Source organism: Castor canadensis, chromosome 16 (genome assembly GCF_047511655.1).
Source record: "Castor canadensis chromosome 16, mCasCan1.hap1v2, whole genome shotgun sequence".
Taxonomy (NCBI): domain Eukaryota; kingdom Metazoa; phylum Chordata; class Mammalia; order Rodentia; family Castoridae; genus Castor; species Castor canadensis.
This window is the reverse complement of record NC_133401.1, coordinates 65,586,705-65,613,742: the sequence shown is the minus strand read 5'-3', so window position 1 is coordinate 65,613,742 and position 27,038 is coordinate 65,586,705. Positions and strand designations below refer to the sequence as shown.

The following is a 27,038-nucleotide window of genomic DNA, read 5'->3' as shown; positions in this document are numbered from 1 at the left end:
CCCCTGCATCCCTGGGATGAAGCTTACTTGGTCATGGTAAATAATCTTTTTGATCTGTTGTTGAATTCGGTTTGCCATTATTTTGTTGAGGATTTTTGCATCAATGTTCATTAAGGAGATTGGCCTATAGTTCTCCTTTTTGGAGGTGTCTTTGCCTGGTTTTGGGATAAGTGTAATACTGGCTTCATAAAATGTGTTTGGCAGTTTTCCTTTCCTTTCTACTTCGTGGAACAGTTTAAGGAGGGTTGGTATCAGTTCTTCTTTAAAGGTCTGATAGAATTCAGCAGAGAATCCATCAGGTCCTGGACTTTTCTTTTTGGGGAGACTCTTGATTGCTGCTTCCATTTCATTTTGTGTTTTAGGTCTATTCAGGTGATTAATTTCCTCTTGGTTCAGTTTTGGATGATCATATGTATCTAGAAATCTGTCCATTTCTTTTAGATTTTCAAATTTATTTGAATATAGGTTCTCAAAGTAGTCTCTGATGATTTCCTGGACTTCCATGGTGTTTGTTGTTATCTCCCCTTTTGGATTCCTGATTCTACTAATTTGGGTTTTTTCTCTCCTCATTTTAGTCAGGTTTGCCAGGGGTCTATCGATCTTGTTTATTTTTTCAAAGAACCAACTTTTTGTTTCATTAATTGTTTGTATGGTTTTTTTGGTTTCTATTTAGTTGATTTCAGCTCTTATTTTTATTATTTCTCTCCTTCTATTTGTTTTGGGATTTGCTTGTTCCTGTTTTTCTAGGAGTTTCAGATGTATCATTAGGTCATTGATTTGGGATCTTTCAATCTTTTTAATATATGCACTCATGGCTATAAACTTTCCTCTCAAGACTGCCTTAGCTGTGTCCCATAGGTTCCGGTAGGTTGTGTTTTCATTTTCATTGACTTCCAGGAACTTTTTAATTTCCTCTTTTATTGCATCAATGATCCATTCTTCATTAAGTAATGAGTTATTTAGTTTCCAGCTGTTTGCATGTTTTTTGTCTTTACTTTTGTTGTTGAGTTCTACTTTTACTGCATTGTGGTCAGATAATATGCACGGTATTATTTCTATTTTCTTATATTTGCTGAGGCTTGCTTTGTGCCCTAGGATATGATCTATTTTGGAGAAGGTTCCATGGGCTGCTGATAAGAATGTATATTGTGTAGAGGTTGGATGAAATGTTCTGTAGAAATCTACTAGGTCCACTCGATCCATTGCATATTTTAGATCTTGGATTTCTTTATTGAGTTTTTGTTTGGATGACCTATCTATTGATGATAATGGAGTGTTAAAGTCTCCCACACTGTGTTGGCATTTATATATGCTTTTAGGTCTTTCAGGGTATGTTTGATGAAATTGGGTGCGTTGCCATTGGGTGCGTACAGATTGATGATAATTATTTCCTTTTGGTCTATTTCCCCTTTTATTAGTATGGAATGTCCTTCTTTATCTCGTTTGATCAATGTAGGTTTGAAGTCTATTTCGTCAGAGATAAGTATTGCTACTCCTGCCTGTTTTTGGGGGCCGTTGGCTTGGTAAATCTTCTTCCAGCCTTTCATCCTAAGCCTATGAGATGGGTCTCCTGTAAGCAACAAGTTGTTGGATCTTCCTTTTTAATCTATTTCATCAAGCGGTGCCTTCTGATGGGTGAATTAAGTCTGTTAACATTAAGCGTTAGTACTGATAGGTATGTGGTGATTCCTGTCATTTAGTTGTCTTAGTTGTTTGAAGGTTTGATTGTGTGTACCTAAGTTGAGGTTACCTTTTACTGTCTTGCTTTTTCTTTTCCTGTAGTTTGGTGCTGCCTGTCTTTTCATGGTTAAGTTGGGTTTCACTTTCTGTGTGCAGAATCCCTTGAAGAATCCTTTGTAGTGGTGGCTTTGTGGTCACATATTGTTTTAGTTTCTGCTTATCATGTAAGACTTTTAGTGCTCCATCTATTTGGAATGATAGTTTTGCTGGGTAGAGTAACCTGGGGTTGAAGTTATTTTCATTCAGTGCCCGGAAGATCTCACCCCACGCTCTTCTTGCTTTTAATGTTTCTGTTGAGAAGTCTGCTGTGATTTTGATGGGTTTACGTTTGTAGGTTACTTGTTTTTTCTCTCTTACAGCCTTCAATATTCTTTCCTTAGTTTCTGAACTTGTTGTTTTAATGATGATATGTCGTGGAGTAGTTCTATTTTGATCTGGTCTGTTTGGTGTCCTGGAGGCCTCTTGCATCTGTGTGGGAATATCTTTCTCTAGATTTGGGAAATTTTCCATTATTATTTTGTTGAATATATTACGCATTCCCTTTGCTTGCATCTCTTCTCCTTCTTCGATGCCCATGATTCTCAAGTTTGGTCTTTTGATGGAGTCGGTGAGTTCTTGCACTTTCTTTTCACAGGTCTTGAGGTGTTTAATTAATAGTTCTTTGGTTTTTCCTTTAATTACCATTTCATCTTCAAGTTCTGAGATTCTGTCTTCTGTTTGTTCTGTTCTGCTGGATTGGCCTTCCGTTTTGTTTTGCAGTTCTGTTTCGTTCTTTTTTCTGAGGTTTTCCATATCCTGGCAGTTTTTCTCTTTAATGTTGTCTATTTTTGTCCTGAGTTCATTTATCCATTTATTCATCGTGATCTCTCTTTCACTTTGGTGTTTATACAGTGCTTCTATGGTTTCCTTTATTTCTTCTTTTCTTTTTCAAATTCTCTATTTTCGTTGTCTTGGAATTTCTTGAGTGTCTCCTGTACATTTTGGTTGACCCTATCCAGTATCATCTGTATAAAATTCTCATTGAGTACCTGTAGTATGTCTTCTTTTAAATTATTCTTGTGGGCTTCATTGGGTCCTTTGGCATAGTTTATCTTCATTTTGTTAGAGTCTGGATCTGAGTTTCTGTTCTCTTCATTCCCCTCTGGTTCCTGTACTAACTTTTTGCTGTGGGGAAACTGGTTTCCCTGTTTTTTCTGTCTTCCCATCATTGTCTTTGGTGTTGTTACTGTCCCTGTGCTGTGTGCAATTAAGTATTTTCTAGCTTGTAATAATAACAATGGTAATATTTAGAATGGAAGGGTGAGCTGAGAAGGAAAGCAAGAAGTTAAAGAAAAGGGGAAAACAAATACACAGACAAGAGGGAGAAAGCAGAACAAGGTTTCAGATAGGAAAGTTTCAAAGGTATAAACAGGTAATGGTAGTGTACTAATCAACAGTAAGCTGAACAGACATTAGAGAGACAGAGGATTGAAAATCAAAGATAAAAAAATAAAAAATAAGTAAATGAAAGTAATATCTCTATATAAAAATGAATTAAAATAAAATGGAAAATAGAAAATTTAAAAAAAAAACTTCCAAATTAAAAAAAAAAGCTTCCAAATTTATATGCAATGCAGTTTCAGTCTTAATAATTTGGGTGTCCATCTCAGTCTCCAGTCCTAGAGATGGTGCCTCAGATGTTGTTCTGTAGTTGTCTCATCAAAGGGGATGCATAAAGTAGAACAAAACTACACTCACACACACACACACACACACACACACACACAACCACACACACACACACACACACACACACACACAAAGCCCCACCAAGTGTCCCCAGTTCAAATGCAATACAGTTTCAGTAAGTTTTTCGGCTTGCAGGTGTAATTCAGTTGTTCTCTCATCAAAGGTAGGGAGAAAAAGAAAAAAAAGCATCTGGAGACAGTTCTGAGAGTGGTATCTGCAACTGTGGCTTGCCTGCCTGCTGCTCTCAGCCTGCTGTAGCTGGCAGCATTATTTATGCAGATCTTTGGGGTGAACTGAGCACTCACCTGGTCCCACAGGCTTTGTTTGCTCAGAGTTCTCCTGTGCGGGGGAGGGGGGCCTCTGCTACAGGCTTTCCCCTTTCCAAGCACTGGGAAAGGTGACACTGCCCCGCATTGTCAGGCCTGCGTGTTTATTTACAGTTCATGTGGGAGGTGGGTCTTCCCCCCTCTCCTCTGAAGTTTTCCTCCCACTGCCACTTTCAGAAGCTTTCCTGCTCCTGCTTACTGGGCGGTGCTGCCATGTTTGTTTACAGTTCACGTGGGAAGTGGGTCTTCCCTCCTCTCCTGTGGAGTTTTCCTCCCTCCGCCACTCTCACAGGCTTTCCCGCTCCTGGTTGCTGGGCGCATGCCCAGAGGCTCTCTGGCCCGCCCGGCTCGTTTATTTACAGTCCCGGGAAGGATTCCCTTCCCCCAATCTTCAGCGCTCAGGGTGCCCCACCCTCTTTCCAGCGTGTCTTAATTGTTCTTATTGCTTATTACTCAGTTTCTCTTTTTTTCCCCAGGTGGAGGTCAGTCTGTCCAGGGGGCTATGCTGCTCTGGCCCAGGCTTGTCTGTGGGAGTACCACGATACTGTGAAGTTCACCTGGTCCACGTCTTCCCAAGCCGTATGGGCACCGGCCACTGGCGGCCCCGGGGGCCTCCTCGTTTCTCCGTTTAACATGAGGTGGAGATTCTCTGCGCTGGCTGGAAATGTGGAGGGGTCAAAGTTATGCCTTTTCTCAGTGATTATGCCTGCAAAGTGTGTCTCCAGCGTCTCTACAAGATTTCAGTATAGGAGGCTCACTTTCTGCTTCCTACCTCTAGCCGCCATCTTGGAATCCCCGAGTCTGAACTCTTAATTCCAAAGTTCTATGATTCTGTGGCTAGGTTAATAGAAGACAAATTAAGGGAGGAGACTCTATATAAGGAGTGGTTTACAAAAGTCACATTTCAGATGTTAGCAATACACATCCAGGAGCCCGAATCTGTTGGGTGAGAGCATCTGTAATTTAGTGGTCAGTGGCTACAGGTAGGTACCTGTATGTACCTAGTGGTATAGGTCTTTGGAATATGAAGGGTGAAAGGAAGCCTCCTTTTAACCCCTTCCTTTCTTTTTAAGGAATGCCATTCCCTGTCATAATGGATCAGGCCTTGGGCTTTCTGCTCCAAGGTTGAAAAACAAGGTCCTGGATACCTCTGTGAACTGTATGTATTTCATAGTTTTACAAATGTCCCCCTTCGGATGTCTTTAAATGAGTTGATTTTTTTTAACCCCTTATGAAAATGTGAACTGTCCCAGTGAACTGCCTCTCTGTGTCTCATTTAAAAAAAAAATTCATCATCACCGGCTATCATTGTTGGTTTTCTTTTCCATATTTAATGCTTTAAAAATTGATGTCTCTTCAATAAGAAATAAATCTGCTCCTAATTAAAAAAAGAAGTAAAGAAAGAGAAGGACTTTTAAAATGTCCTTGATCAGAGTCAAAATTTTTTATAGGAAATATAGGATTGGAAATCAGATTTTACCTAGCTACTCAGGAAGCAGAGATCAGGAGGATCGTGGTTCAAAGCCAGCCCAGGCAAATAGTTACTGAGACTCTATCTTGAAAAAAACCCATCATAAAAAGACCCATGGAGTGGCTCAAGTTGTAGGCCCTGAGTTCAAACCCCAGTACCAGAAAAAAAATCAGGTTTTAGTGCAAAAAAGGCACGAATAGATTTATAGACGAGAGCATATATTTAAAAATACTAGACTGCAATGGAAGGGGAAAAACAGGATGATAGGGAAATCCACAAGAATGAGGTCTAACTAATTTACATTCCCACCACCAGTGAATAAGAATTCATTTTCCCCAACTTCCCCAGTAGCATTTGTTCTTATTTGCTTTCTTGCGTTTACCTGGTGGCTAAGCAAGACGGACACTTTTCATATATTTATTGTCTATTTGTAATCCTTCATTTGAAAAGTGTCTAGTAAGTTCATTTGTCCATGATTTGATTTGATTATTTGCTATTTTGGTGTGTAATTTCTTGAGTTCTTTATATATTCTGGATGTGAATGCCCTATTGCTTAAATTATCTGGCAAAGATATTTCATTCTGCTGGCTGTATCTTCACTATGTTCATTGTTTCTTCTGCTGTGCAGAAGTTTTTTAATTTGATGCAATCACATTTTTCAATTGCTCTCATTTCCTGAACTGTTGGATTCCTATGCAGAAAATCCTTGCCTGTGCCTGTAACTTGAAGGGTTCTCCTATGCTTTCCTCTAGTAGTTTTCTTATATTAAGGTCTTTTAACCACTTTGGAGTGATTTTTCTACAGGATGAGAGCTAGGGATCTAGTTTCAATCTTCTTCTTGTGTTATCCAGTTTTCCCAGCACCACTTGTTGATGAGGCAGTCTTTTTTGCCAATGTACCCTTTTGGCAACTTTGTCAAAAATAAGGAAATATCTGATTGGGCTTATTTCTGGATCTGTTCTACTACATTGGTCTTTGTGTCTGTGAAGGTTGGAGCAGTTCCCTCCATGGTTATACAATTATAAACAATGGCTTTTTCCACCAAAACAGACAGGATACAAAACTGTGTAAGAGAGAAGATATTTGAATCTATTTTTAAAAAGAAACCACCTGAAAGCCAGTAGTACTGTTGCAGTTTGTGCTAGTGTTTTGTTGTTGTTTTGTTTCTGCAGAACTGGGGACGGAGCCCAGGGTCTTATACATACTGGGCAAGTCTTCTGCCACTGAGCTACACCCAATCCTGGGTTGCAGCTTACAAAGGGCTTTTTGCATAAGCTCCATCTGTCCAATCCACATTATTTGTCAATTCAAATTCTGGGATTTTCTTAACCAAGAGATTTGTGGGAAGGATGGCTCCTTTGGGACTCACAGTGTGCAAGGGTCATTTTTCTTGACCTTCTTGTTAATAATGTTAGGTTTTTTGATGCTGGATAAGGAAGTAAGCTGACATGGTATTTATGAGCTCTCCTGAGGCACTTTGACTGTGTTTGTCTTTACTTTGCTGTATGCCTGCAGGCCATCCTCACCCAGCTCTCGGCTGCTCCCTGACACCTTGTTCCCACTGTGGAATGGACCCCAAACACATCATAGCAATTGATGCACATGGTGCCAGTGTGGAGGGCATGGAACAAATAATTGGCCTTGTCTAAGTCCTTTGTGAAGACAGCTGCACTTGAAGTTGTTGGCTCTGCTGATAAAACCCTCTATGGTCTTGATCTTCAGGATCTGCATCACTGGTCTGAAGATCTCCTTTGCACTGGTCATGCTGTCTTGCACATCTCTGAATATGGTGGACTGGGTGAAGTAGCCATGGTCAGCAGCAGCACCTCCACCACACAGCAGCTTTTCCCCCTCTAGCTTCCTGGATTTAATATAGCCAAGAATCTTCTTAAAGTGAGTTTCAGTGGGCCTGCTGCACAGCCCCGTCCATACTGGCATCTGACATGATGATGTTGGGGCTCTTGCCTCCCAGCTCCAGGGCCACTCTCTTGAAATTGCTGCTCCCCACAGTGACCTGGATCAGATGGCCAACCTCAGTGGACCCTGTGCATGTCACTTTGTCCACATCCTCATGGGAAGCAATGGCGGCCCCAGCTGTAGGCCAAATCCAGGAACAATGTTGACTACACCAGGAGGAAAGATGGCCTGCCTGATCAATTTGGCCATGATGAGAGCATTGACCTTCATTACAACCACTTTCCCAGTTGCCAAGGCCCAACCCAGTTTCCATGATTGCATCTGGAGCAGGACGTTCCACCCAATAATCTGCCCATACACTTCCATGGGCTCATGGCAGGTGCAGCTGAAGAAGTATTCATTGACAAGAATGATTTTCCCATGGTACTTACCAGCCCAGCCAGTATAATAATGGATCATGTCCAAATCCACCATGTAAGAGATGATGTAAGGCTTTCCATCCAGGGTCTCCAAGGCCACCAGGTAGCTCTGGTTTCACTTGATCAGATCAACAAGGTAGTACAGCAGCCAGCCTGTCTCAGACACATCAGTGAGATGGCAGGGTGAGCCCATCTGGAAAGGCAGCCCTGGCAGCCTTCACTGCCTTGTCCACATCTTCCTTGCTCCCTTCTGCTACCTGACAGATGACCTCTCTAGTGGAGGAATTGACAATGGGGAACGTTTTCTTGCTGATGGACTTGTGCTATTTATTGTTTATGACAATCTAGTTTAGAAAACCTCATGCTGCTGTTGGGGACTAGATTGGCCTGGCTGGCTGAGGCCAACAGGAGGGAAGCAGCCCAGGTTGGGCCAAGGCCTGCAGCAGCAAGCAGATTGGCCTGCAATGTGTAGGAAGGAGCTGGTTTTGTTACTATGGTTCTGAAGTACACTTTGAATTCAAGATTGTGATATTTCTAGCATTCCTCTATTGTTGGTGGCATTGGTGTTTGAACTCACAGCCTTGCGTTTGCTACAGAGGCACTGTACCATTTGACCCATGCATACAGCCCTTTTTTTGCTTTTATTATTTTTCAGGCAGGGTCTCACATGTTTACCTGGAGTGAGCCTTAGATCACGATCCTCCTACCTACACATCCCATATAGTTGGAATCACAGGAATGAGCCATCACGCCCAGTTTATTGATTGAGATGGAGTCCCACTAATTTTTGCCCAGGCTGGCCTTGCACCTTGCTCCTCCCAATCTCTATCTCCTGAGTAGCTGAGATTACAGGTGTAAGCAACCATGCCCAACACTACCATTGCTCTTTTTGCTCAAGGTTGCTTTGGGTATTTAGGGTTTTTTCTGTTTCCATATGAATTTTAGCATTGTTTTTCTTATTTCTGTGAAGATGTTAATTGAATTGTGATGGGCATTGCTCTGGATTTGTGAATCACTTTTGGTATTATGACCATTTTGTCAACATTATTCTGCTGACCATGAACATGGCAGGTATTTCCATTTCCTAACGTCTGCTATACTTGCTTCTTTAGTGCTGATAATTTTCACTGTAGAGGTCTTTAAGTCTTTAATTTTATGCTAATGGAGTTTTTCAGGATATTGCAAATGGGGCTGCTTTCCAGATGTCTTTTTCAGTGACTTTGTTGTTGACATATAAAAAACTGCATTTTTTGCATATTGATTTTGTATCTTGTACTTTGTTGAAAGTGTGTATCAGATGGAAGGTTGTCAAATGTCATCTTCAGGGTCTTTAATCATGTCTGCCATCAGGGATGGTTTGACTTCTTTCTGTTTTTATCCCTTTTATTTCTTTTTCTTGCCTTATTCATTTGGCTAGGAAATCAAACACTACATTGAATAAGGATGAAAATACTCAAAACCCTGATTTTACAGAATGCACTCCTGATTTTGCAAAAAATGTTTCAGCTTTTTCCCATTCAGTATACTGTTGGTTATGGCTCTGTCATATACAGCCTTTATTAAGTTAACATATAACTAGATGTATTACTAGTTTCTTCATGGCTTCTACAATCAATTCAACATGAATTGATGTTGAATATTTTCAAGGGCTTTATCTGCATCTATTGACATGATCATGTGATTTTGGGGGGATTCTGTTCATATGCTGAATTATGTTTATTGGTTTGTGTGGGTTGAACCATGTTTGCCTTCCTGTCATGAGTTTAACATGAAGGCTGATGATTTTTGTTGACCTCTGTTTGTAAGGTCTTTTCTTAAGGGCTTTTGGAACTATGTTCATCAAGGTCTTAGCCTGCAGATTTTTTCTTTTGTTGTATCCTTATCCAGTTTTGTTAGCATTGTCTTCATCTAAGAAGTTTGAATTTTTGCTTCTTTTTGTATTTTGTGGAATATTTTAAGCATTGATGTTAGTTCTTCTTTAGAAGGCCTGATACAATTTAGCAGTGAATCTGTCTGGTACTCAGCTTTTCTTTGTTAAGAGGATTTTGTTTAAAATGGAAAACAAGAGGGCATAGCAGGTCCTGTCTGGGGCACTGGCACTAGTGGGAGTGGGGAGGACATGGGAAGAGGGTTAGGAAGGTGAATATGGTGCAAATATTATGTATAAATGTATGTAGCTGTGTTGAAACTATTCCAGGAAAGGTGGAGGGCGGTAAAGGAGAAGGGTGGAGGAGGTGAATTCAATTATGATATATTGTAAGAGCAAAAAAGAGATTTCTGATTATCATTCTAATCTCATTGCTTCTATAGATGTTTGAGTTATTTGTATCTTCTTGGTTCAAATTTGTCTAGAAATCAATCCATTTATTCCAGATTTTGAAATTTATTGGAGAACACATTTTCAAAGCATTCCCTAATCATCTTCTGAATTTTATGTTATCAGTTGTAATGTCAGCTTCTTGTGTAATTTTATTAATTTGGGTTTTCTTAGGGTTTGTCAATTGTATTTATTCCTTTAAAAAAGCAACTCTTTGTTTCACTGATTCTTTGTATTGTTCTTTTAGTTTTCATTTCATTAATTTCAGTTCTAATCTTTAATATTTCTTTCCTGCTACTAATTTGGGGATTGGCTTTTTTTTCTTTTTCTAAGAACTTGAAATGCATTATTAGGTTAGGGTATTTATTTGACATCTCTCTGATTTTTCTTTAATTTAAGCATTCATAGATATAAATGTCTCTCTTACAACCACATTCATTGTATCCCATATTATCACTTTGGATATGTTTTACTTTCATCTGCTTCTAGGAATGTTGTGATTCCTCCTATTTCTTCAATGGTTCATTGATCATTCTAAAGTGCATTGCTGTCTCCATGTTTCTTCAAGTTTCTCTTGCTGTTGATTCCTAGTTTTATTCCATCATGGGTGGATAAAATACAGTAAGTTATTTCCTGCCTTTCCTAAGATGTTCTTTGTGTCCTGAGTTATGATCTACCTTGGAGAATGTTCCACGAGCTGCTGAAACACATGTGTTTTGGGTGGCAGTTGCATGGAATGGTCAATAGATGTAGTTAAGTCCTTGTGATATATGGTGCTGTTAAATCTGAATTTTCTTCATTGATTTTTTTGTCAGAATGATCTGTTTATGAGAATGGAGTTTTGAGTCATCCACTGCTATTGTGCATTTATGTCTAGTAGTGTTTGAGTTATGAAATTTGGTAATCAAACTTCAGTGTGAATATGTTTACAATTGTTACCCTCTTGATGGATCGTTCCCTTTATCAATTTTAAGGGACCTCCTTTGTCTCTTGTGACTAATTTTGTTTTGAATCTTCTTTGTCAAATATAAGCATGGCTACTCCTGCTGGCTTTGGTTTTCCATTTGTTTGGAATATATTTTTCTACCCTTTCCTGTTAAGTCTGTGTCTTTGCCTGTGATGTGTGTTTCTTATACGCAACAAATGGTTGTATCTTGTTTTTAATACACTCTGCCAGTTTGTGTCTTTTATTTAGAGAATGGAGACCAGTAACACTTTTAGTTATTAATGAAAATATGTGGTAACTCTTGTCACTTTGTTGTTATTGTAATATTTGATTCTTTCCTTATCCTTATTTGCTTATCTACTCATCTAGTGGAACTTACTCTTTCCCATTGTCTCAGGGTATTGTTTATCTTCTTTGTTGTGCATAGGACTCCTTTGTTATCTTCTGCAGTGCTAGTTTAGTGATTTAGGGTTAGCAGGGGTCTGTGGGAGCAAGGCTTTGGGGTCTTAAGTGTGTCAGTGCATCCCACTGCAGCCAGGATGTCCAGTCTCCTAGTGAGCGCTGGGGCCAAACAGCCCCAAACCACCACAGACTCTGCCACCGCTGCCCCTACTGCCTACACCACCAAAACCACCACAGCCACTGCCTCATGTGCTTAGGAGCCCAACAGGTGACAGGAGGCTGTGGAGGCCATGGCAGGGAAATTAGAGACAAGCCCCAGGCAAGAGAAGGTGGCTCAGCCTGGGCATGGTAACCAAGAAACACTAGGGCCACTGCATGTACACCTGGCCACCCTAGCACCCTTGAACTGTTCCCACTGCTGCCAGTGTCCAGGCAACCCCACCAGGCCGGCTGGGACCGCAGTCAAAGCTTAGCACTGGCAGCCCATGGAGGGGTTGGTATTCGGAGCTGTGGAGATTGCAGGAAAGTCACCTCTGCTTTGGTGGTCCTGCCTTCCAGACAACCATAGGAATGTTTTAAGCCTCATTGAGCAAGTTCTGCCACACCTCCAGAAGGCCATCACCATGGTGAATAGCCAGGGTCACTTGAGGAGATTGGAGCTGTGGATGGGGTGAAGGTGGCTGCGGGGAGAGAAGTAGGAGGTGAAGTTCCCCGGCTTCCAGAAAGAAACAAATTATGCTGTGTTCTTTTTAATATAGATTGGAAAAAATGGCATTTGTGGGTCCTTTCAGGAACAGCTTGGTGCGATGCTTGGGAACCTGACAAAAGCATGGAAGATGTCCACTAGTAAATGTCATTGCAGGTGGCAATCAAACAAAATTGGTGGAAATTAGGCCAAGGGTTTCTTGCAAAGTTGACAAGGGGAGCACTGGCTAGCTGTACACTAACTGTTTTTCAGGATCATTGATGAGTGACAGTTTACGCTCTCAATGTTCTACCTGCAAAGAATAAACTGGGCTGTCTGTTTACTCTGAAGAGCTGCATGCTGAGTTCTGAAGGGAAAAAGGAAGGTAAACACACCTGTAGTGTATCTTGTTTCTTTTTTTTCTTCTAGTATATTTATTTTAACAAGTAAATTTTCAATTCATTTAAAGGTCATGTTGGTATAAGGTTCCTGAAAATTCTTTCTGTCTCCTTTTTAAATTTGTTTTAATCAGGAATTATTTGTCATACAGTGATGTTTTGTTGGGATAATTCCAAATAGGCTTATATTGTAGGTTGGTTGGATCAGCCCCACAGTCTCTTCTGTTGACCCCGTTCCTCCCCCCTTAAAGCAAATGCAAGAGGTTTCTTTGTTCTAGTTGATGTAAGTACAGCAAGTCCATTAGCTGTATGAGCACGCACCTTAATCTCCTTCATTCACCATTTGCTCCTCCCACACGTGGCCCGGCCACACACACTGAGCCTATTTCACAGTCCTGTCCTTTGGTTATTAGTGCTTAAGTCAGTGTTCAAAGGCATCCCTCAGTGTATCCTCACTGACAGTATACTTTGGTCCTTTGAACACCTTCCATTGTGCTCCCTTACCTCTTTACCTCTCACCCCCCACTTTTCCAAAGCTTTCAGTACACATTCTCATATCGTCTACCTTCACAGATGTTATGTGTTACGATATTGTTGATGCTCTAGCATTCGCTTTTCCTTTCCCTCTTCCCCAAGTTCCCTGGAGTAGGTAGTTCCACCATTAAAACAACGTTCTGCGTGTGAGTTTGTGTATGCTCATGATTGTTTTTGTGCATGTTTATCTTTTGGATCTATCTTCCACTTATGAGAGAAAATATGCGTCCTTCGTCTTTCTGAACCTGGCTCACTTCACTGAGCATGAGGTCCTCCAATGGCATCCATTTACCTTCCAACCACAGGTTGTCATTATTCATTCTGGCTAAGTAAAACTCCACTGTGTCTGTATACCATATTTTCTTGATCCATTAATGAGTTGTAAGGCATCTGGGTTGTTTCCATAGCTTGGCCCTTTTGGATAGTTCTGAGATGAACATGCGTGTACAAGTGTCTGTTGTACCCTGTTGTACATTCCTTTGGGTATATGCCCATGTCAGTTTCACTGATCAGATGCCAGTTATCTCTTTGGCTTTGGGAGGAATCTCCCTACTGCTTTCCATATTGGTTGTATTAACTTGCATTCCCACCAACAGTGTATAAGGGTTCCTGTTTCACAGCATCCCCTGCAGCTGTTGTTGTGTTATGCCCTGGAAATATGGCCATTCTAACTGAGGCCAGGTGAAAGCTTAGTGTAAGTTTGATTCGCATCCCTTTTATAGGCAGGGAAGTTGAACACTTCTTCATGTATTTACTGGATGTTTGTCTTTCTTCCTTTGAGAATTTCCTGTTTAATTCACATGCCCATTTCTTTGTTGGGATATTGATTCTTTGGGTATTGGGTTTTTTGAGTTCCTGACCACAATGGATATCAGTCCCTTATTGGATGCATAGCTGGCACACAGATTTTCTCCCATTCTGAGGGCAGTCTCTTGAGTGTAGTGACTGTTTCTTTTGCTGTGCAGAAGCTTTTTAGGTTGATGCGGTCTCGTGTGTTCATTCTTTCTCTTACATGCTGAGCCTTCTGAGTCCTATTTAGGAAGTCGTTCCCTATGCCTATATGTTGCACCGTATTTCCTACTCCTTCCTGTAGTTGTTCCAAAGTTTTGGGCTTTCTATTAAGGTCTTTGATCTACTCTGAGTTGATTTTGGTACAAGGTGAGAGACATGGATGTAGTTTCAGTCTTCTACATGTGGATATGCAGTTTTCCCAGCATTTCAACATTTGTTGGAGAGGCTGTCTTTTTCCATTGTCTGTTTTGGGCTGCTTTGTCAAAACTCTGTTGACTGTGATTATATGGGCGTATGTCTGTGTCTTCTATCTAATCCGTGGGTATTCTCGTCTGTTTTTGTGCCAGTACCATGCTGTTGTTTTTGTTGTGTCTCTGTAGTATAGCTTGAAGTCAGGAATTGTGACACCTCCAGCACTGGACTTTGCATCTTGCTGCTGAGTACAGAGATGACGATGGATGTTTCCTTTCACATTTCTAATTTTATCTGCTTCCAATTAGTTGTACCTCACCACATACACAATGATCTTTGGACTGGGACATACACATGTAATTGTCTGATTCGGGGAACCAATTCATTGCCTAGAAATGAAGTACTTACAGTGTCCAAGTCACTGCCATGAGTGCTGCACATTTAGGGATTGGACCAGCTGTTTTGTGGGAGATGGACTTTAGTCTAGCATGAGGGACCCTATGGTCCCCCAGGTGAGAGAGGCCCCTGAGTTTGCTGTGCAGTTGTGAGATGATGCCTCTGGGAGGCCATGGAGATGACCTGCCCTGTGTTCTTTTCTATAAGCAAGGGGAGTTTCCTAGTGACCCTGGATTGCAGACAGGGAAAGGTAACAAGGGGTCATACTGTTGTATGTGCAGCTATGAGGATCAGGAGACAGCAGGTCATTGCTGTGGGGGTGGGGGTGGGATTGTGGCCCATAAGACCTTACACCAGTGGTTCTCAGAAATGATGCTGTCCCCCAGGAGACAGATGATAATGTCTGAATATACTCTTGGTTGTCATAGCTGCATTGGGAGATGAGCAAGTCTCCTGATGGTATAGGTATGTAGGGACCAGGAAAAGCCAGTTGCCTAACCAGGACAGCCTCTGCCAGGAGGAACTGTCAGTCCCACAACACCAGGAGAGCAGCAGGTGAGATACCCTACCATACATACACCCACCCTAGGTTTGTTCTCACAACAGTGTAGGAAGGAGGAGTAAGGGAGCTAGTATTTCATAATGGCAACAAGGTCTTTATTGTGCCACGCTTTTTTGGGGACCAGAGCTGGGAACACAGGTTTAACCTGTGTAAGAAATTGATGCCTTGACAGGCTTCCTGCCTTACTTTGTGGAGAAGGATTCTGAGGCTCATCAGAAAGGAGGCCGTGTCCAGTTGGTTCCCAGTGCTGCACTTTTTAGCTCTGCAACATCGGGCAATTTACCTTTCTGTGACTCAATTTCCAAATCTGTAAAGGCCATTTTAGTATTTCCCTCACTTAATTAAATGAACATTTCAAATGATCTTATAAGAGAGCCCTGCAGGCAGGAAGTTCTGTAGTTTCCATCTATCATCTATCATCTATCATCTGTGTCACCCATTAGGGGCATAGCAACCTTGCCATGTATTTGTCACCCTTCTTTTATTCAAATAACATATAGTATTTAATTAGATAGACAAGACATGTGTAGCTGACCATATACTACACACATATATACGCATATATAAACACACATAATTTCTCTTCTATTTTGGTGGTACTGGACTTTGAATTCAGAGTCTTGTGCTTGCTAGGCAAGCATCCCCACCCCTTTTGCTTTTTAGGTTATTTTTAAAATAGGGTCTTGCTTTTCGCTGGGCCAACCTGGAACATGATCCTGTGACCTATGCCTCCCCCATAGCTAGGATTATAGGCAAATACCTGTATGCTTGGCTCATTTTTGAAATAGCTACCTTTCACTATCTTTGCCTGGCTTAATGTTTAACTTGCAATCCACTTGCCCTTACCTCTTTAGTAGTGGGTCTTATAGGTGTACCACTATTTCCAGCTTCCAGGGAGTTTTACTTGACTCTTCAATCATTTCCTATCCAAGATTCCTGTTTGGTTTTTTTTCAAAATCTCTCTCTTTATTGATCTCCTTATTTATATTCTGCAGTGTCTTTTATTCATTGTCTTAGAAATCATTGATCTTTTAAAAATTGTGTTGAATTCTTTATCTTGGATTTCATCCACTTAAATATTTTTGGAATTAGTTGCTAGAGGATTATGAACTTCTCGAAGAGTCATACTACTTGTTTTCTCATATTTCTTGTACTTAATGTTGAAATTTGTGCATCTGCTAGTGATCACCATTCTACCCTCTTGTTCTATGAGATGGACTTCTTTTCCACAAAGTGAAATCTGGTACTTGCCTTTCTGTCACTGACTTATTTTGCTTAACATAATGTTTTCCAGTTCTATCTATGTTCCTGAAAAGGACAGGATTTCATTCGTCTTTATGGATGAATAATATTCCATGGTGGGTCTGTACCACATTTTCTTCATCCATTCATCCCTTGATAGACACTTGATTGACTCCACAGCTTGGTGATTGTGAGTAGAGCTGCAGCAAACATGGCAGTGTGTGTGTGTGTGTGTGTGTGTGTCTTTGATTCATGAGTTAATTTCTTTGGATATATGCCTAGTGGTAGAATCCCTTCATCATATGTGATTTAAGGAATCTCCATGCTGTTTTCCATGTGTAATTTACATCCCCAACAACAGTGATAAGAGCTTCTCCTTTCTCACCTCCTTGTCAGCCTTTGTTATTTTTTGTCTTTTTGATTGTGGTCATTATAATTGGAGTCAGATGAGTTCCCGTTATTTTTCTTTTGCAATGCTGGGACTCGAACCTGGGTACTCGTGCATGCTAGACAAGTGCTCTACCACTGAGCCACAGCTTCAGCCCACACTGTGCCTTTGCTTTATGTTTCCTTGATGATTAATGATTCTGATTATCTTTTCATATACTTGTTGGTCATTTGTATGTCTTCTTTTGAGAAATGTCTGCTCAGATCTTTAACCCATTTTTAGTTGATTTTTTGGTAGTAAGTTTTTTGAGTTCCTTTTACATTGAATCCTTAATTCCTTGTTGTATGAATAATAAACACATATTTTGTCCCATGTGTTTGCTGTCTCTTAATTCTGTTGTTGTCTCCTGTGCAGAACTTCTTTGTGCAATGGAGGCCCACCTGCCCCTGTCTGTTTTTCTTTTGTTCCTTGTGCTTTGGGGTTTCTCCTGGAAAGCTTTACCTATACCAAGGTCTTGAAGTAGGGGAAACCCAATGTTTTGCCGTAGTCATTTAATAGTTTCAGTTTGGTGTCTCCCTTTATTCAAAGAAGTTGTGTGCTTGGGGAGGAGAGCTTGGGATTATGTGTGGCAGTCCCTCGAGTCAGGCAACCTGGATGTGACTACTGCTCTACTTCTTGCTGGCTGTGTGGCTATGAATAAGTGAATTCATCTTTCTATCCTCACCTCTGCTTCATCTCTAAAATGGATATGAAACTAGCAGCCACATCCCAGGCTCAGTAGGAGTATAAGCTAGGACAATGCACATAAAATACTTACTTAGCCCCTAATAGTAAATGCTCAATAAATATTAGCTCCACACTGTTAAAAATTTAGAGGCAGATTGTCCTCAAGGGAAGCAGAGAAGAGTGTCGTGTACTTGCCTGTCTCTGCCAGCTTGTCAGTCTTACAGCTCTGATGACATAGCTTGAAAGTTGGTTTCTAAAATATTGTATTTTATATCGTGTATGTAGACCACACATAGGAAAAAGCATGAGTCCCCAGATGTCATGGTCTAAAGTGTTCTCAACTGTAATTTCCAAGTCCCTTGTTCGAGGCTGGACTCAGCCCTAAGCTAACCATGAGGCTCTGAGCTGCTTTGGCAGGACTCAGTTTCCCCACTTATGAAACGGACTTTTAGACAGCTGTGCTTAGACAGCTCCCTGGTGCACTAGGCTGCAGAAAGGTGCTGGCAGTTGCTGGGTCTCATGTAAGAGCAGGGCAGCACTAAATGCAACCTTCCTTGACAGATGCATCTGAGGTTTCTTGCAGTTCTGGCACCATACAGTGTGAGACTAGAAATGGAAGGGCCATGACGCTGGTGGCTGACCCCATGTCATTGAGAGATGAGCACAGTCAGACGCTAAGGGCTCAAATGGTAGTTCTAAGAGCCACAGCTGGGACAGAGACTCAGCCTATGTCCTGATCCCTGCCTCCTACCTCCATGCTTGCTATACTCAGTGCTTGGTCTGTGTGACAGAGGCTGGGAAAATTCAGTGTTCTCCGTAAACCACACCTCTTAAAAATATCACTATTTCATTGTACTCACTTCTCAGATACATTTTGTCATGAAAGACAGGTTTCTAGACATTCAGCCTTCATTTGACCTTTGAATTACTTCCTCTTACCACTGATCAGCTGCTGGTTTTGAGACCAGGTGGGTAGACATGAGATCTGTTTTCTCTGCAGGGATGTGATGTGACCCTCTCCAATCTTTGGACCTGCAGAGACCTCTGAGTCTCAGCCAGAGACAATAACATAGATTAATCAGGCAAGATGGTGCCCTCTGCTTCTGGATTCAGGACCAGAGACAATAACTGACAAGAACTCAGACAGAAGACAAGTCTTGGGGACTTTGGACAAGACCCTTGCTCTCTCCTTTCCCAGGATCCTAGGATGTTTGTGACACTCCAATGAGAAGTTAGATAAGTGAAGAGAAATTCTGCTGTTCAGGATGGACTAATGCAAGAAGTTTTGAACTTGGATGCCTTCACGTTATGGGGGGAAATGTGAGCTTTGGATACAGCAAGACTGAATTTTGATCACAGCCCTGGTATTTACAGAAGAGAAGGTGTTGCAAGGTAGCTGTTGACACCTTGGCAGGTCACAGACTCCTCTGTGCCTCAGTTTACTCATCTGGAAAAAGGAAATAATAATGTTAAACTTGTAGGATTTTCCTAATCAACTTGGTAGTTTTGCTGTTGATGTGAAAATGTTTTGTAAAACAAAGGGTAAGGGGTAAGAGCAGTGGTGGTTTTTGTTAGTTAGCAGGATGGCCTGTTTTTATTGGACCAACTGACAGGTATTTAGTCACAAGGACTGCCATTGGGGCAAGTGCTAGAGTTTTCTTGGTGGTTTTGTCTGGTGAAATCTTTTGCACTCTGCTAAGAACCAACTGGGGATGGTTGTTGAAAAGTGGAGCTGGGTAACACACTGAGTAATCTCATCCCATCATGAACCGCTATTTGACCAAGCTGCCAATACAGACAGGGGCTCTGGGAGCACTTTAGCAGAAATAGCAAGCCTAGAAGAAGCAAAGAGATGCCCCTTGTTGGGTCTCCTTTGACTGGGATACACTGAGAAATTCTGTCCAGTTCTCCAAGACTCTCACTGTCATACTCTCTCTGAAGAAGCGATTAAGATGAAAAGGCTCTGGAGACCTCACCAGTGGGCAACGGGGAAAAGCAGGGGAGGTTTTTCTCCCTGGGGAGAGAAACATTACGGTGATCAGCAACTTTAATCTCTGAAAGGCTACCATGGCGAAAGAGGGAGGTGTTTGCTTCTGTAGGACACCATGGTATGTGTGGGGACGGGTTGGGAGGAAGCAAAGCAGAATCAGTGTCTTCTGGGAAAAGTCACAAGAAGGTTCTCTTAGGTCCCTTTAAGAGGATGTCTTTTGGCTGGGAGTGTGGCTCAAGCATAAGGCTCTGAGTTCAAAACCCAGTATCACCAAAAACAAAAAAAAATGAGAATGCTTCTTGGCAAATGTCTCTCTACCATGGGATAAGACCAACTGGTGAAATAGTGAGCACCCTGACAAGAGAGACATTCAAGCATAGACCAGTCAGTGGTGGGTATGAGATCTGGGTTCAGACCCTGACTCTGCCACCACCTAGCCATGTAGCAAGGATGTGAACTTCTCCAGATACAGTTTGCTTACTGATAAGACATGAATGAACTTGTCCTCCTGGCTTGTGAGGACAGAACAAAAGTCATGGAAAACCCTGTGCCCTCACTTGGTCACCAAGGCTCAACTCCCCAGGGTCTCCATCTACTTGTCATCTGTAGGAGGCTGGGAATCCACTACCTTCTGCATTTTCCTTGGTGGTTCATCTTTGTTCTCTACTTTGAACCAATTGCTGTTTTGTTACGTATGTTAGTAATACCATCCTATAGAAAGCTGGCCTGAAGTGATTATTTTCAGTGTTTTTTCCATGTTAATTTAATACTTCTTCCCAACAGATACACAGTCTTGCTTAGCAGAAGTTCATTAATTCTTCCCTCCTCTACCCAGTCCAACAACACAATTTAATCCACATTAATATAGTATTTAGTGCAGGCAGAAGTGTGCCTAGGCCATCTGTTACTGGGGCTAACCTTGTGGTTCCCTGTCAGAGTTGGTGGACATCAAACCCCCTGAATCACAAAAATTTGCCATGCCATTATCAACATGGCAAAACTTGTTCTCTGGTCTTTGTGGAGACCTGACAGTGATGATGGAGTGAGACAAATGTTGCCTCTCTCCCCAGCGTGTCATTCATCTGTGTTCCTCATGAGGCATGGTATGGGAGATCTTACATAGGTATGAAACATTGGGCCAGAGTGAGGTGTCCAAGGTCACCCATTGTGATGGCCAGACCCTAGACTCCTGCTCTTAGTGATGGGGTTGTAGCCACTAGACAGTACCGTCATCCTGAAGTCTTGAGCAGCAGTGACATGTTCTGCATTGGAGCAGAAATGTCATCGCTGTCTCTGACGTAGTCAGTTTTTTCCCTGGACACAGGGACTTGGCTTACATTTCCCATGTGAGCCAGCGATTGACTCTCAATGACTCTTGATGCTCATCCTCAGTGGACACACAGATTGACCACAGAAAGGCCTTAGACTTTGCTGCAGGGGAGCTGGTGTCTCAGTTCTCTCATGTGAGTGTATTCACCAGGATGGACTTGTGGTGTTCAAGTCCTTTACATGGATCACATCCTGTCATTCTGAAAAGTTAGAGCCTTTATGCTATCTTTTATAGAGGGGGATACTGAGTCAAAAGAGGTTAAATAAGACCCAGGCTCAGCCAGCTATGTGTGGAAGAGCCAGAATTTGAGCCAGGGCAGGTGAAGCTGTGGGCCAAGATTACACAGTGAGTTGCAGAGTTTTGCCAAAAAGCATAGTTCTTCAGCATCAGGAAACCTAGCTCTTAGCCTTAGCTTCCTTTTCACAGGAAGATACTGAGGTGCAAGGTGGTCAAGGACGCCCCAGTTCCCATGAATCACTGGCAGAACTGGGTGCAGACTCAGGTTTCTAATTATATACACATGCCCTATTTTTATCTGGACTTTTAAAGGTAAGTTAAGACTTGGTGTCTTCAAAATTCACTCACCTCTAAGAAACAAGGAAAGAAAGGAAGGCAGATTGTCTCCTTCAAGGATCCAGATGAGGCAGAGTATGAAGGTGGATTTTAAAGCTAGGCAACACCTAGCAGTGTGGATGGCATCGGGGCACACTTCACAGACCAGAAGCATGACCAGACTAAAAGCAACAACAAAACCTGCAATAGAGGTCCGCAGAAAAAAACAACTGGATATCCAGGTTTCCCATCACCATTTGCTGAAGAGGCTGTCTTCTCTCTAGCATATGTTTTCGGCACATTCGTCACACATCAGTAGGTTGTAACTGTGTTGGCTTATTTTCAGGTCTTCTATTCCATTGGTCTTCATGACTGTGTGTGTCAGGCACTGTTTTTAGATAAGAGTCATGCAAGTGCACATCTTTGTCTGGCTCCTGATTTTAGAGGAAGTGCTGTCCTTCTCCCCCATTCAAGATGATGTTGGCTCTGGGTTTGTCATGTGTAGCTTTTATTGTGTTGAGGTATGATTCCTCTGTACATAGTTTCTTCTGGACTTCTACCTTGAGATTTTCTGTATTTTGTCAGAGGCCCTTTCTGCCTTTGTTGACATGATTGTGTGATTTTCCCCCTTGATTCTATTTATGTCCTCTATTACATTTATTGATTCGCACATGTTGAACCATCTGTGGAATGAAAGCAACTTGATCATGGAGTATGATCTTTTTAATATGTTATTGAACTAAGTTTGCCAGAATTTTTTTGAGGATTTTTGTATCTACACTCACCAAAGATATTGTTCTGCAGTTTTCTTTTTTTCTGATGTCCTTATCTGGTTTTGGTACCAGAGTAATCTGGCTTCATAGAATGAGTTGAAAGTGACCTTTCCCCTAGATTTTATGGAGTGGTTTTAGAAGCATTGATATTATTTCTTCTTAAAAGGTCTGATAAAATTCAGCAGTGTATCCACCTGATCCTGGGATTCTCTTTGTTGAGAATCTTTATTACTGTATCAATCCCATTATGCGTTACTGATCTGTTTGAGTTTTAAATATCCTTTTGCTTCAATTTTAATAGGTCATACATATTATCTAGAAATGTATTAATTTCTTCAAGATTTTCTAATTTATTGAAGTATGAAAATTCATAATAATTCCTAATGATCCTTTGGAGTCACTGGTATCTGTTGCAGTATCCCCCTTTTGTCTGTAATCATCATCATCACCATTGTTCTTTCAGACAGCATTTCACTATGTAGCCCAGGCTATCCTTGAATTCATTATGGAGCCTAGGTTGACCTCAAACTTATGATCCTCCTGCCTCAGCCTCTAGAGTACTGGGATTATAAGTGTGAACCACCATGCCTGGCTCTAATTCTATTAATCTGGGTGTTCTTTCTCTCAGTAAGTTCAGCTAAGGTTTGTCAATCTTGTTAATCTTTTCAAAGAGCTCTACCACTTGAGCCATGCCCCCACCCCCTTTATAGTGTTCTTTTAGACTCTACTTCATTCATTTCAGCTCTCATCTTTATTATTTCTTTCCTCCTCTGTTTTGGAGTTTAACTTCTTCTTATTTTCCTAAGTCCTTGGGACACACGATTAGATTATTTGAGATCTTTCTGAATTTTTAATGTAAGAACTCATAGCTGTAAATATCACCCTTAGAACTGCCTTGCTGTATTCTACAGATTGTTATATGTTATATTTACATTTTCATTTGCTTCTAGGGAATTTTTGTCTCCTGGTTTTTTTTCAATAAAAAGGAATCAAGCAAGCAAAGCAAAACTATGTGGTCAATCTCCCTGTTTGTGTAAGTCAGAGTATTCAACAAGTGACAGGAGAAGGCAGGAGCAGAGGGTGCCAGTGGTTCACACCTGTAATCCTAGCTATTAGAGAGGCAGAAATCAGGAGAATTGTTGTTCATAGACTGCCTGAAGAAAAAAAGGAAGGGAGAGAAGAAAGGGAGGAAAGGAAGGAGGGAGGGAGGGAGGGAGGAGGGTGAGACCCTTTCTCATAAATATCCAACAAAGAAAAGGGCTGACTGATGGTTCAAGTGGTAGAGTGCCTGCTCAGACGCATGAAGCCCAATACCAAATAGGAGAAAGAGAGAGAGAGACAGAGAGAGAGAGAGAGAGAGAGAGAGAGAGAAAGCAGGAGAAAAATGGACAGTGAAGGCCATAATTACAAAAAGGGAAAAGAAAAAAATTATATATATATATATATATATATGTGTGTGTGTGTGTATATATATTCACATACCTTCAGAGAAAGAACAAAATAATTTGACTATTAGGAGAGGAAGAGTAGCAAAATTAAAGAGAACACTAAAAAAGAAATATATAAAAAGAAAAACAAAACAGGATACATACACACACTCACACCAACCAATCGGCCAATCAGCAAATAGAAAGCAACGAGCATTGTCTCCACTGGGGTGTTTGTGCGTGCTATAGTGGATATTCGCTATCTCTGCCTATCTGTACTTCCTTCTGTGATGTCTTTGACTATGTGTCCCTTGCAGAGAGCAGAAACTGGGGTATATTCACCCCTTTCTTTTTGGGATGCTGGCCAGGCAGCCAGAGGGGGTGGTACACATTGGAATAGCTTAGTTTTCCTGCTTGCTGTGGTAAAGGTGGCATGGACCCAAAGTTCCCAGGCCTGGGCTTCGCTGTGGGAGGATTAGTGGGAGTACCTCCACATGCTGGTCCTGAGAGCTGGGCATGTGTGTCTCCCGTCGCCCCATGAGGTCCTCATGTGGGCAGCACAACAGAGTGGAGAGGCTGAGGGGAGCAGCAGGTCCTCCCTCTCCACCGCCCCAGCTGTTTTCCTGATGGAATCTCACTGCACATGGCTTCCAGTGGGTTTGCTTCAGTGCTGTTCCACCAGGGCCACGCCAGGCCCCAACATAGGTGCTGACAGGGACAAAATGGTAATGCCTGCTGTGAGCTTTAGGGAAAAGGAAAGTGTGGGGACTTAGGTTTCCAACAGCAGCACCCTGGACACCGCCTTCTCATGATGCTCCATTGAGAAATGCTGTCAAGTACAGCCCACCATGCAGCTCCCGGGTCAGTCAAACTCCAACCCTTTCTGTTCTGTACCTCTTGCTGGTGAACTTTTTTTATATCCTTGTTCAGCCATTTGTATGTCTTCTGAAATATGTCTATTTAGTTCTTTAACCCAGGTTTAACTCAGTGATTTATTTTTGGTATTCACCTTTTTTACTTATATATCCTGTGTGTGAGTCTGTCATTAGGTGAATAGTTTGTGAATATCTTCTATTTTGTAGGTTATCTCTTAACTATCAATTATTTCCTTTGCTGTGTAGAAGATTCTTCATTTGATATAATCCCATTGTCTGTTTTTACTTTAGTTGCCTGTGTCTTTGGGGTCCTTTCTAAAACACAAAATTTTTGTCTACATTAACGTCTTGAAGTGCTTCTCCTATGTTTTCTTGTAGTAATTTCACACTTTTGGAATTCACACATAGGTGTCTGATCCATTTTGAATTGATTTTTGTGTGAAGTTATAAGAAAGGATCTGTTTTCATTCTTTTGCACATGCATATCCACGTTTATCAGCACCATTTATTGAAGACACTTGTTTTTTCTTCACTGTATGTTCTTGGTGACTTTGTCAAAAATCAATTGGCCATATGAATGTATTTAGTTTCTTGTTTCCCTATTCTATTCCATTAGTTGATGTGTCTCTTTTTATGCTGTTTTGGCTACTGTAACTTTGTATAATGTTTTAAAATCAGGTGTTATTATGCCTCCAGCTTTGATTTTTGGCTCAAGGTTGGTTTAACTATTCTGGGTCTTTGATGTTTCATATGAATTGTAGGACTGTTTTTTTCTATTTCTGTGAAGAAGGTAATTGGTATTTTGATGGGTATTGAATCTATAGCTCACATTGTGTATTGTGGCCATTTTAACAATATTAATTCTTTTGATTAATAAACATGGTATATCTTTGTGTGTGTGTGTTCTCTATAATTTCTTTCATTTGTGTTTTATAATTTCCACTGTTGAAGTATTTTGGTTTCTTGGTTAAATTTATACGAAAATATTTTGGTTTTTAGCTATTGTAAGTGGGATTGCTCTTAGTTTCTTCAGCAATTCATTATTAGTGTATTAAAGTGGATTTTTTTTTTGTATGTTGATTTTGAACTTATTAGTTCTATCTAACAGGTTTTTTCTGCTTTTTGATAAAAGAGTATTTAGGTTTCTCTATGTACAAAGTTATGTTATCTGCAAACATGGATAATTTATCTTCTTCCTCTCCCATTTGGATGCCTTTAATTTCTTCTCTTGCCTGATTGCTCTTGCTAACACTTCCAGTACTATGTTAAATAAGAGTGATGAAATTAGTGTCTTGTTCCTTATCTTAGCAGAAATGCTTTTAGCTTTCCCCCAATCATGATATTGACTGTGGGTTTTTTATTGGTTTTAGCATTTTTAAGAATGTTTCTTCTATACCTGACTTGTTCAGTGTGTTATTAAAGAATGTTGAATCTAATTGAACACTTCTGCTTCTCTTCACAAACAGAGAGAACTGGATACACTTCTTGGGAAGAGCAGCTGTCTAGTGGACAGGGTGAGCAGGAGTTCACCAGTTTGCTTCTCTCGCTCGCCTGTTTCTGGCAGCACTAATAATGTGTGGCAGTGACATTTCTCACGTGCATGTGTTGCTGTTACTTTCTCGGTAGTGGAGTTAAAATAATATATTTCTTATATATGTATTTCTTTATGAAAAGTGGAAAAATGAAAGATGGATTGAGAGGGCCTTATTTTTCAAGAAAAGTAGAATATTCTTCATGAAAATTAATAAATATTTGTGTTGAACAAATGTATCTTAAGATGCTGTTGCAATCAAACTCAGGCTGCTTCATGCATGTGTACGGCATGGCATTTGAGTGGGCATCATGTACTTTAGAGATGAACTGTACTGTGGTCCTGTCTTCCCATTCTACAAAGAAACTGGAGTTCAAGGTCTACAAAGGGTGGGACGAGGCAGCAGACCTGGACTCCTAAAATTTAACCACACTTAATGTTCATAGTACATCATGTTTAATATTTGCAATGTGAACATTCATTAGCAGTAGTGGCACCCTGATTGTGGAAGGGAAGCAAGTCACAGAGTAGTGTAATAGTTGGTGACATAGGCAGGAAGAGAAACTGTGCTTCGTCAAGGAGTGTTGATGTACACATCAGTGTTCCTTGCTGGTCCATTTGTGCACAGGTAGTGTCTCAGTGACATTATTCAAAGTATTGACAAGATGTTCAGTGCAGTGGAGGTTTAGCTGTGGATGACAATTTGGGGGATTAGGAAGACTTAGACTTAAGACTTAGTCTTAATAGTATAACCCAAACCAAATTGGTAGCCCAGCCACATTATTCTTTGAGTATATGCACAGTAGTCTCATTTTCATGAGTATGTAGGAATGAACAGAATCAAGATTTGTGAGCACTGTGAGAAAAAAAATCCAGCACATGAAATGGTGAATCAACACAAGGAAAACAGCTTCAGAAAAGGTCTAGATAAAAGATAGGTGTGAGCATACATCCAGAATGAAGACAGAGTGAGTAACTGTGGAAACTGTGATTACAAATTAGAATAGAAATGTTATATACCTTGACAAGGTGAAACTAATAGAACAAAAAGCTTGAATGTGAAGGCAGCAAATAAAGTAGAAGAAAATGAAATTAACACTTTTATGAATCTCAAATGAAAACATGGTAGTAAAAAAATGACCAAAGTTTCTTAATGATCT

General features: G+C 40.9%; 1 pseudogene; it reads right to left on the bottom strand.

The window, feature by feature from the left end:
- Positions 1-6,720: 6,720 nt before the first annotated feature.
- LOC109674017 (aldehyde dehydrogenase, mitochondrial-like) lies at positions 6,721-19,469 on the bottom strand (annotated as a pseudogene).
- Positions 19,470-27,038: the final 7,569 nt, after the last annotated feature.